Here is a 9383-nt window from a genome sequence, read left to right as displayed (position 1 = left end):
AGACACATGCACATGTATGTTTATTGTGGCACTATTCACAATAGCAAAGACTTGGAACCAACCCAAATGTACATCAATGATAGACTGGATTAAGAAAATGTGGCATATATACACCATGGACTACTCTGCAGCCATATGAAAAGATGAGTTCATGTCCTTTGTAGGGACATGGATGAAGCTGGAAACCATCATTCTCAGCAAACTATCTCAAGGACAAAAAAACCAAACACCACATGTTCTTGCTCATAGGTGGGAACTGAACAATGAGAACACCTGGACACAGGAAGGGGAATATCACACACTGGGACCTGTCATGGGGTGGGGGGGAAGGGGGAGGGATAGCATTAGGAGATATACCTAACATAAATGATGAGTTAATGGGTGCAGCACACCAACATGGCACATGTATACATATGTAACAAACTTGCACATTGTGCACATGTACCCTAGAACTTAAAGTATATATATAAAAAAAGAAAGCCTAAAAAGGATCAGGATCAACAATTCCTGTAGGTAGCAATATTAATCATTTCTTGTGACTACCTTATGAGGCTATGTATTTTAATGAAGAATTGCATGGAAATAATTTAATGCAAAATTATGTGGAAAGATATGAAGGTATAAAATGGAATCGGTATGCTTTCTTACTACCAAGTGAAGTCAAACTTTGCTTCTGAGCCACCTCGTCTCTTTACTCTTCCCTATTGATCTCACCCTCATGCTTGAATTCTAACTTAGCACCTACCACAGGATCTGGCATAGAGTAGATGCTTGGAAGATCATGTTTGAGTAAGTGGAAGAGCCTTTATTATAGCCTTTATTTTGTCTCAAGACTGACACACACTGATGAGTCCATTATGTGGGTTAGATTTCTCAACAGGGGTATTATTGGCATCTTGTACAGACAATTCTTTGTTGGAGGGAGGCTGACCTGTGCATTGTAGGATGGTTGTTTAGTAGCATCCCTGGCCTCTCTCCACTAGATACTTGCCTAGTCTGGACAATTTAAAAAGTCTCCAGACATTGTCAAATCCCTGGAAACAAAATCACGCCCCCACCGCCTATCTCCACTGACCACCACTGATACAGGATAATTTGGCAAGAACCGTATGCTGCCTTAAGAATAGTCACAACTTCTCCAGCCTGGCCAACATGCTGAAATTTCACCTCTACTAAAAATACAAAACATTTCCCGAGTGTGGTGGCACACACCTGTAGTCCCAGCTACTTGAGAGGCTGAGGCAGGAGAATCACTTGAACCTGGGAGGCAGAGGTTGCAGTGAACCAAGATCATACCATTGCACTCCAGCCTGGGTGACAGCATGAGACTCTGTCTCAAAAAAAAAAAAGAATATTTACAATGGCTTATATAACAATTCCAGTCATGCTAGGAAAAATTTTATGGGTATGTGCAAAGATTTGTCTATACGAATACTTGTTGTAGTATTATTTATTATAATAATAAATTATCAATCCAAACATCCAACTAGAGGATTGGATGAATCAATTATGATATATTATAAAAGGGAATATTTAATCATAGGAAATTGCTCAGAGAATATTAAGTGAACAAAGTATATTCAACAGAATCTCAGTTTTCTTAACAATAACAACAGAAGCATAAGGGAAATGGTGGAGTGCATCATTTTCAGAATCAGACCGAATTCGATTCCCAGTTCCATCGTATCCAAGGGTTGTGTCATTTTACCTCTCTAGTTGCTAGTTTCTGCAGTTCTAAAATGAGGATAATGATACCTACTGTCTTAAGAGGTTGTCAAGATTAAACCTGAAAAGTGCTTAACACTGTTTGTCACTTTGTTTGGGCTCAGTAAAAAGTAATTAGAATATTGCATGGTCAAAGGGGTCAAAGAGGTCAATATGCCAAAAAACTGATAGAGGTAATCTCTCAGTGTTGGGCTTATGACTAATTTTTCTCTTCTCTTTGTTTTCCTTTATTTTTTTCCCTGTATATACTAATCATTACTTAAAGAAACCATATTTGCTTTCTCAGATACCCTTCCAAAGCTCAGTGGCACATAGTAGTAACACAATGGAAGCTCACTTCTCACTCTCTGAGGTTCAGCACAGGTCTTCCTGATTGATAGGTGACTCTCCTCCAAGAGAGGATTCTTTCCTTCCTGAGCCTCAACACGGGGGTTCGAAGGGTGCTGTCAGCATTAATAGCCCATAAGCAGATGAGGGAAGAGACAGAGAAAAATGGGAAATGAAATGAGAGATTTTCCTGTCCTGTCAGGAAGTGGCACACATTTCCTTCTCGTATTTCATTGTCTTTCTAGACTCTAGAACCCAGGGATGTGGTGATAGCCAACTGCAGGGAGGCTGGCCAAGGTAGCTTCACACTGACCCAGAGTGGGTCCCAGCCCCAGTCTGATCCAGTCACTGCATCCCCTCAAAGTCCAGGGCCTTCAAGTGGTGAGCGTCCTCTCCAGCTGGTCATGATTTTCGCAGGCCTGTGCTTGTGTGCGTGATTGACTGCCCATAACCAAATCTGAGAGGGAAAGCCAGTTAGGCTTTGGAAAAGGGATCAGAATGGCAAAGGGAAATGATTCTTCCTGTTTTAGTTTTTGCTGTTCAGAATGGATTAGAGGATAGGACTCTGGGGAATAGGACATTGGAGGTAGGAAATTTGCTTATGAGATTGTTGCCTCTAAGCTCTGAGGGTTACAAGGTCAAGAACTGGGACCAGACCCAGCTACATAATTTATAGGACTCAGTGAAAAATGAAAACAGGTCTTTCTAGGGACAGGGAAGTCAATCTCCCCTTTCCCAGGCCAGCCCCTACAGGCAGCCACCTGACCCATGGTAGATGGGCAAGCCCCTAAAGATGACAACCTCTGTGCCTGAACAAGCTTGCTACCTGGATCAGGCGTGGGCAGGAGGCCCCCACAGACTTGCTTAATGAACATGCTGTGGTGCTGCCAGCCTGGGGTGGGGACATCCCGGTATGGCCAGGGCTTTGCCCTACACAGAGACACTGACTCTCCCCATACCCATACCCTGGGCCCTGCTAGAGGTGGAGGGCAACAGTAGAACACAGGTATCTCTGTTCACTGACCCTGTTGCAGCCCTGAGTAGGACAAGGCAGGGCTCATGGAACTGGGGCAGGAGGCAGAGGCTGAGAACCTATCAGAAGGCTGGACTGTGTGTGAACCCCTGAGGCATGCTCCATCAGACCTCATGTACAAAATACCAATTCCAAAATAAAATTATTAAGAATTTCAAGATAATGACTGTAGTGCATTAAACTTCAAGGGTGGGTGTGGGGACTCTTGTTGGCACAGCACCCTGGGTGACTGCACTGGATGCAGGCTCATGGAGCCCAACTGGTGTGAGGCCTAGACTATGACTTTGTCAAGATAAATAATGAGAATGGCAAACTCTCCATGGAAGTTCATTCTGTTTTCCACTAACTTCCGTAGTAATTTGTCTGTATGACTCTTGCTATTTCTTCCAATTTTGGTTGCTTTAATTTTGGCTCACCTGTCTTTCTCTCCATTAGACTATGAGCTTCTTGAAGGCAGATGCTATGATTTTCTTGGCTTTGTAGCACTCCCTGTGTTTGGCATGGTACCTAGCACATGGTAGGTAGATACTCAATAAAAATGTTATATGTTATATGAATAAATGAGGAAAAGGAAATGTATTAGTCTATTCTCATGCTGCTGATAAAGATATACTCAAGACTGGGAAGAAAAAGAGACTTAATGGACTCACAATTCCACGTGGCTGAGGAGGCCTCACAATCCTGGTGGAAGGCAAGGAGGAGCAAGTCACATCTTATGTGGATGGTGGCAGGCAAAGTGAGAGCTTGCGCAGGGAAACTCCCATTTTTAATACCATCAGATCTTGTGAGACTCATTCACTATCATGAGAACAACACAGGAAAGATCCGCCCCCATAATTCAATCACCTCCCACTGGATTCCTTCCACAACATGTGGGAACTGTGGGAGTTACAATTCGAAATGAGATTTGGCTGGGGACACAGCCAAACCATATCAGGAATATAATGAAAAATTCAGCCACAGGGTAAGTGGCCTAAATACCAGTACTGGGTTACCAGGTCAGATTAGGACCAGGGGGTTTAGCTAATAATGCTGAACTAGGAGCCAGGCAAGGTGGCTCACGCCTGTAATCCCAGCACTTTGGGAGGCCGAGGTGGGTGGATCATGAGCTCAGGAGTTCAAGACTAGCCTGGCCAACATGGTGAAACCCTGTCTTTACTAAAAATAGAAAAATTAGCCAGGCGCGGTGGCAGGTGCTTGTAATCCCAGCTACCAGGGAGGCTGAGACAGAAGAATCACTTGAACCCAGAGGGCGGAGGTTGCAGTGAACCGAGATCGTGCCACTGCACTCCAGCCTGGGCAACAGCGTGAGAGGCCATCTCAAAATAAATAAATAAAATAATGCCGAGCTAGGGCACTTGTAGGCTAAGGGTCCTTACGTTTTCTCATACATAAGGATAGGAAAGATTCTCTGGTCAAGTGGTCAGGGGCAGGGCTGTCATGGTCCAGGCTGTGACTATTGGAGAGATGAAGGTTCAGGGGACCAAGCAATTCATGTTACCACTAGAGAAGAGGAATGAACGAGGTTGGAAGGATGGAGCAAGAGAGAAAGACTATGACTCCAATGGTGATGATGTAGTTAATAATGGCAATGTTGGAGCAAACAAAATGTATTCTGCATTTCATATGTTTATTTAAATGACTGTGGTGATATCTTTTGGGCAAGGCAGTATGATTTGCTAGGGAGAATATAAAAGGTCAGGCTGGGAACTCTCTGATGTAAGGGGTGGGAACTGGAAGCACGTTAATATATATAAAGAGTCAGAACTCAGCCTTTGATGAAAGCAAATGCTCTGCCGCCACCACCACTTCTGCTTTCCCCTGAAGAACCAAGAGCACAGAATATTTATGTTTTTCTAGTCTGTACTTCTCTACTTCTTTCCAGGAAGTGTCCTCCGAGATTGTCAGGTTTGTTTTTGGATTCAAGGTATTTTTATTTGGATTATCTTCCATTACCCTGGAAAGTACTTAACCCCCACAATTCTTCTAAAGTTATCTGTGACCAGTTTTGTTAAACAGCTAAATGACGTTTCCAAAGACAGTGATCACAACAGTTAATGCTCCAAAGCTCAAAGGAATAGTTAAACGCATTTATCTAACATGCTTCAGAGTCCCCTGAACTGCTGGCTATCTCAACATCTCCTCTTTTCTCTTTGTCTTTCTGTGTTTCCCCTCCTCTTTCCATTTATTTGTCTTGTCCTCTTAATTTCTTCATTTTGGACATCCCACACCTGCCGTTCCTTTTGTGTAATGGCTTCTCCTTGTCTGCCCCATTTTTCCCCTTCTCCCTCCTCCTATCCTTCATCTTGCCTGTCTCTCTTTCTCCTCATTCACTTTTCTCTTTTCCTAATCCTCTTCTTGCCTTCTGTGACCTTCCTTACCTTAATATCAAACTGATATAACATGAAAATAAGTACTTGTTCCCAGTTTTTAATTTTACAATCAAATTTTTAAATCTCACAGGCCTCTTTCATAAAACAATTGTTTCTTTTTTACTTCCATGTGGCCTGTGAGTGTATCCTTCTTTTCCATTTTAAAATCAGATACATGAAATGTTTGTTTTTCTTTTAAATATACAGAGTTTAATTACATTTTAAATTGTTATCCGTGTGGCCCTTGGTTGTAATTTATTTCCTATACTGTAATACCTTGCAATGTAAAAAGGACCTTGCCCCTCCATTCTAAGTAGAACAAATCACAGGGAAATTTGTATTTAAACACTTGGTATGCAACGTCCAGGCTTTTGTCAGAATGAGAACAATAATAAATATTCTTTCTTTGATATATCTCTTAGCCTGGTATCTACCAGGAACTTTTAGCAACAGCAACTCAGGAGTTATCATGCCAGCAATTCTCAGGCTCATTGATTGTTTGAAATCTTGTCTCTGTTAACCTAAAGTTCCTGATGGTGAATGTCCCCTGCAGGACAATTTTTCTTTCTTTTGTATACAGAAAAGACATATTTTCCATCTTTCTGAATCCACCAGGAAGCATGTGGGATAATCACCTTTGTTATTATATTTCTTCTCCCTCAATATATTAACGCTCCAAAACTTGCTTAGTCATTTGTAAAATTCAGCCACAGGACTTGTTGGTGCCCTTCTGTGACAAGTCATCAAAGGGAAAGTCAGCCACGCTTTATCAACCGTGTAGCTGTTTCTGAGAGCTTTTTTTTCTTAACTAAAAACTACACAGAACCATAACATCTGCATCTTTCTTCATTATTTTTAGAAGAACATAATCCCTGGGCCTGTATGTGAAAGTGTGTTTAAAAAAATATCACCCCAGCTTTATGAAAGATACTTTTTTTCTTTCCTAGATAAAAGAACCCATTTATTACGAATGCATTTTTTTTTTTTTGAGATGGAGTCTCGCTCTGTCGCCCGGGCTGGAGTGCAGTGGCCGGATCTCAGCTCACTGCAAGCTCCGCCTCCCGGGTTTATGCCATTCTCCTGCCTCAGCCTCCCGAGTAGCTGGGACTACAGACGCCCGCCACCTCGCCCGGCTAGTTTTTTGTATTTTTTAGTAGAGACGGGGTTTCACCGTGTTAGCCAGGCTGGTCTCGATCTCCTGACCTTGTGATCCGCCCGTCTCGGCCTCCCAAAGTGCTGGGATTACAGGCTTGAGCCACCGCGCCCAGCCATGAATGCATTTCTTATTCTCAAATTTTCTATAAATGTACAAAGCTAAATAATAAGGCCAGCTTTTCAATATTTGAAATAGAAAAATGTGAATAAAGGAGCACAGATGACTTTCTCTTTCTATCTCTTCCTGTAGGGCTGTCACCTTTGATAACCACTATTTGCCTAAGGAGATGTATATAGTAAAATTATCATGATAATAATAATTATTATTACAATAGAAATACTGGTTGGTCCATTATTGTTTTTCTCTTTGTAGAAATTCCATCTATAAATTCCTTAGTCAATGCATTTGGAACTACAAGTAATGTTTCCAATATTTGAATATGACTTTCAGCCTGGCACTTTAAAGACAAAAACCTAGGTCTTCGATTCCTTTCTTTTATTCACCTACCATATTAAGTCCATCAGAAGGTTCTTTTGATTTACTCATAAAACCATCTCAAATTTTTTACTTTTCTCCAACTCTACTACCATAACTCTTACATATGCCACTGGCACTTCAAGTGCCAGGCTCAAAGTCATATTCAAATATTGGAATATTAAGATTACATTCAAATATTGGTTATTCAAATGTCCAAATGTTGAATATTTAAACATTCAAATATTAAATATTGAAATATTCAAATATTGAATATTTAAATATTCAAATATTGGTTGTTAAGCTCTTCATAATAACCTTTTGAGAAAGGCAGAGTAGGTGTTATCCTTTCCCTTTCATAGATTAGGAAACAAACACTGAGAAGATCCTCTTCCTGAGGTCACAGGGCCACAGTGTTAGAGGAAGAACTCTGTGTTCTTCTCCCACTGTTCCTCCCACTCTTGAATTTTGAGAGGACCCAATACCTACCTTCTTTCTTCCCTACCCTGAACAAATTGAGATGAGAAAAAAGACAAAAAAGAAATGCATATGGGACATCAAAATATCATATTTATGGCTTATGAAACAGATATTGGAATATGGGCTTATATTTCTAGGCATGTATAATTCTCAGCTCCAGAATTAGATAAACCTACCCTCCCAAGCACAGACAATGCTGGATGCCCACAGTCGTCCTCATGCAAGGGGCCTGTCCCTTTGGAAATTACAGCATCGGGGAACTGAAAGCCTGCTCTTTGGGGGTGGCCTGGCTCCCAAGGATTAGAGGAAGGAAGGAGCTAGGTTGTGCATGCCCTGTTAGTCTCCCTAATTTCCTCATCAGATAACGCACCCTACCTTTCTAGGGAGGAGCAAGGAATGGATCCAAAGTCTGGAGGGGTTAAGGGAAGTCTCCTCATGGAAAACAGAAAAGGGGGAAATACTGTTCCTTCTCTTACATATGCCACGCCACCTCTCAAACAGATTGTTATACCCAGAACATTGAGAGAACTCTTTCACACAGTGCCCCTACCCCCATCCCAATACTCTCTTTCCTTTTCCTTATCTTCTTTATCTTCAGTTGCCCAAGCCAGAACCCTAGGTGTTACCTTTGATTCCTTCCTTTTATTCACCTACATATTAGATCCATCCAAAGACTCTTCTGATTCACTCCATAAAACAATCTCAAATCTGTTCACTTTTCTGCAACTCTACTACCACAACTCTGATTCAAGTCACCATTATCTTTCACTCAGATTATTGAAACTGTTTCCTAGCTGTTCTGTCTACTTCTGTCTATAACCATTTCTCACGTAGAATGTTCATGAGCAAAAGGAGTTCATCCTGGGTAGGTAGTGGATAGGATGGTATAGCCAGATTATTCAAGGGCCTTGTTATCTTAGTCACCTTCAGTTGAAGGCAGTGAGCCGTGGAAGGCCTGGGAGCAAGAGGGGGCATAAATCTGGGCTTCCCTGCACTCATCACCTGTGGGAATGCAGGCAGATGACCTGCTCTCTCTGACCCTCAGAATCTCCATATACAACATGGGAGGGTTAGGAAAATGACTTCTAAGACTCTCCAGCTCTAAAATTCCATGTTAATTTGAAAACACAGAGGAGAAACCTTACAAAATAATTCTGCCCCCAAATTTTAAGCTAGTATCTTTGTAGCAAGTTATTTTTGGTGTTGAATGAGGCTCGTATCTGATCCGCTGGTAGTGTGACTAGTGGCTACTCTCTCATGTTACCAGAGGGGCTCAGGGTGTCATCTGACTGAAAGTACTGATGAGGTGACTTGTAACAAAGCTCTATTTGTGTAAAAGCATGTTGGGTTTTTAAAATTTTTTTTACATTTAACTTTTTGTTTTTATTTATTTATTTTTATTATACTTTAAGTTCAAATGTGCACAATGTTCAAGTTTGTTACATATGTATACATGTGCCATGTTGGTGTGCTGTACACATTAACTCATCATTTACATTAGGTGTATCTGCTACGGCTATCCCTCCCCTCTCCCCCCCGCCCCACAATAGGCTCCGGTGTGTGGTGTTCCCCTTCCTGTGTCTAAGTGTTCTCATTATTCAATTCCCACCTATGAGTGACAACATGTGGTGTTTGGTTTTTTGTCCTTGCGATAGTTTGCTGAGAATGGTGGTTTCCAGCTTCATCCATGTCCCTGCAAAGGACATGAACTCATCCTTTTTAATGGCTGCATAGTATTCCATGGTGTATATGTGCCACATTTTCTTTCTTTCTTTTTTTTTTTGAGACGGAGTCTCGCTCTGTCGCCCAGGCTGGA

At 41.6% G+C, this 9383-nt stretch overlaps 1 protein-coding gene across 2 annotated transcripts in view; it reads left to right on the top strand.

The window, feature by feature from the left end:
• The window catches only part of PDE11A (phosphodiesterase 11A), a 511038-nt gene that overhangs the window by 48310 nt on the left and 453345 nt on the right, over nt 1–9383 (top strand). The window lies entirely within an intron of this gene.

Source organism: Colobus angolensis, unplaced genomic scaffold (assembly GCF_000951035.1).
Source record: "Colobus angolensis palliatus isolate OR3802 unplaced genomic scaffold, Cang.pa_1.0 Scaffold224, whole genome shotgun sequence".
NCBI lineage: Eukaryota > Metazoa > Chordata > Mammalia > Primates > Cercopithecidae > Colobus > Colobus angolensis.
Note: the sequence above shows the minus strand (reverse complement) of the source record. Positions and strands in the feature narration are given on the sequence as shown.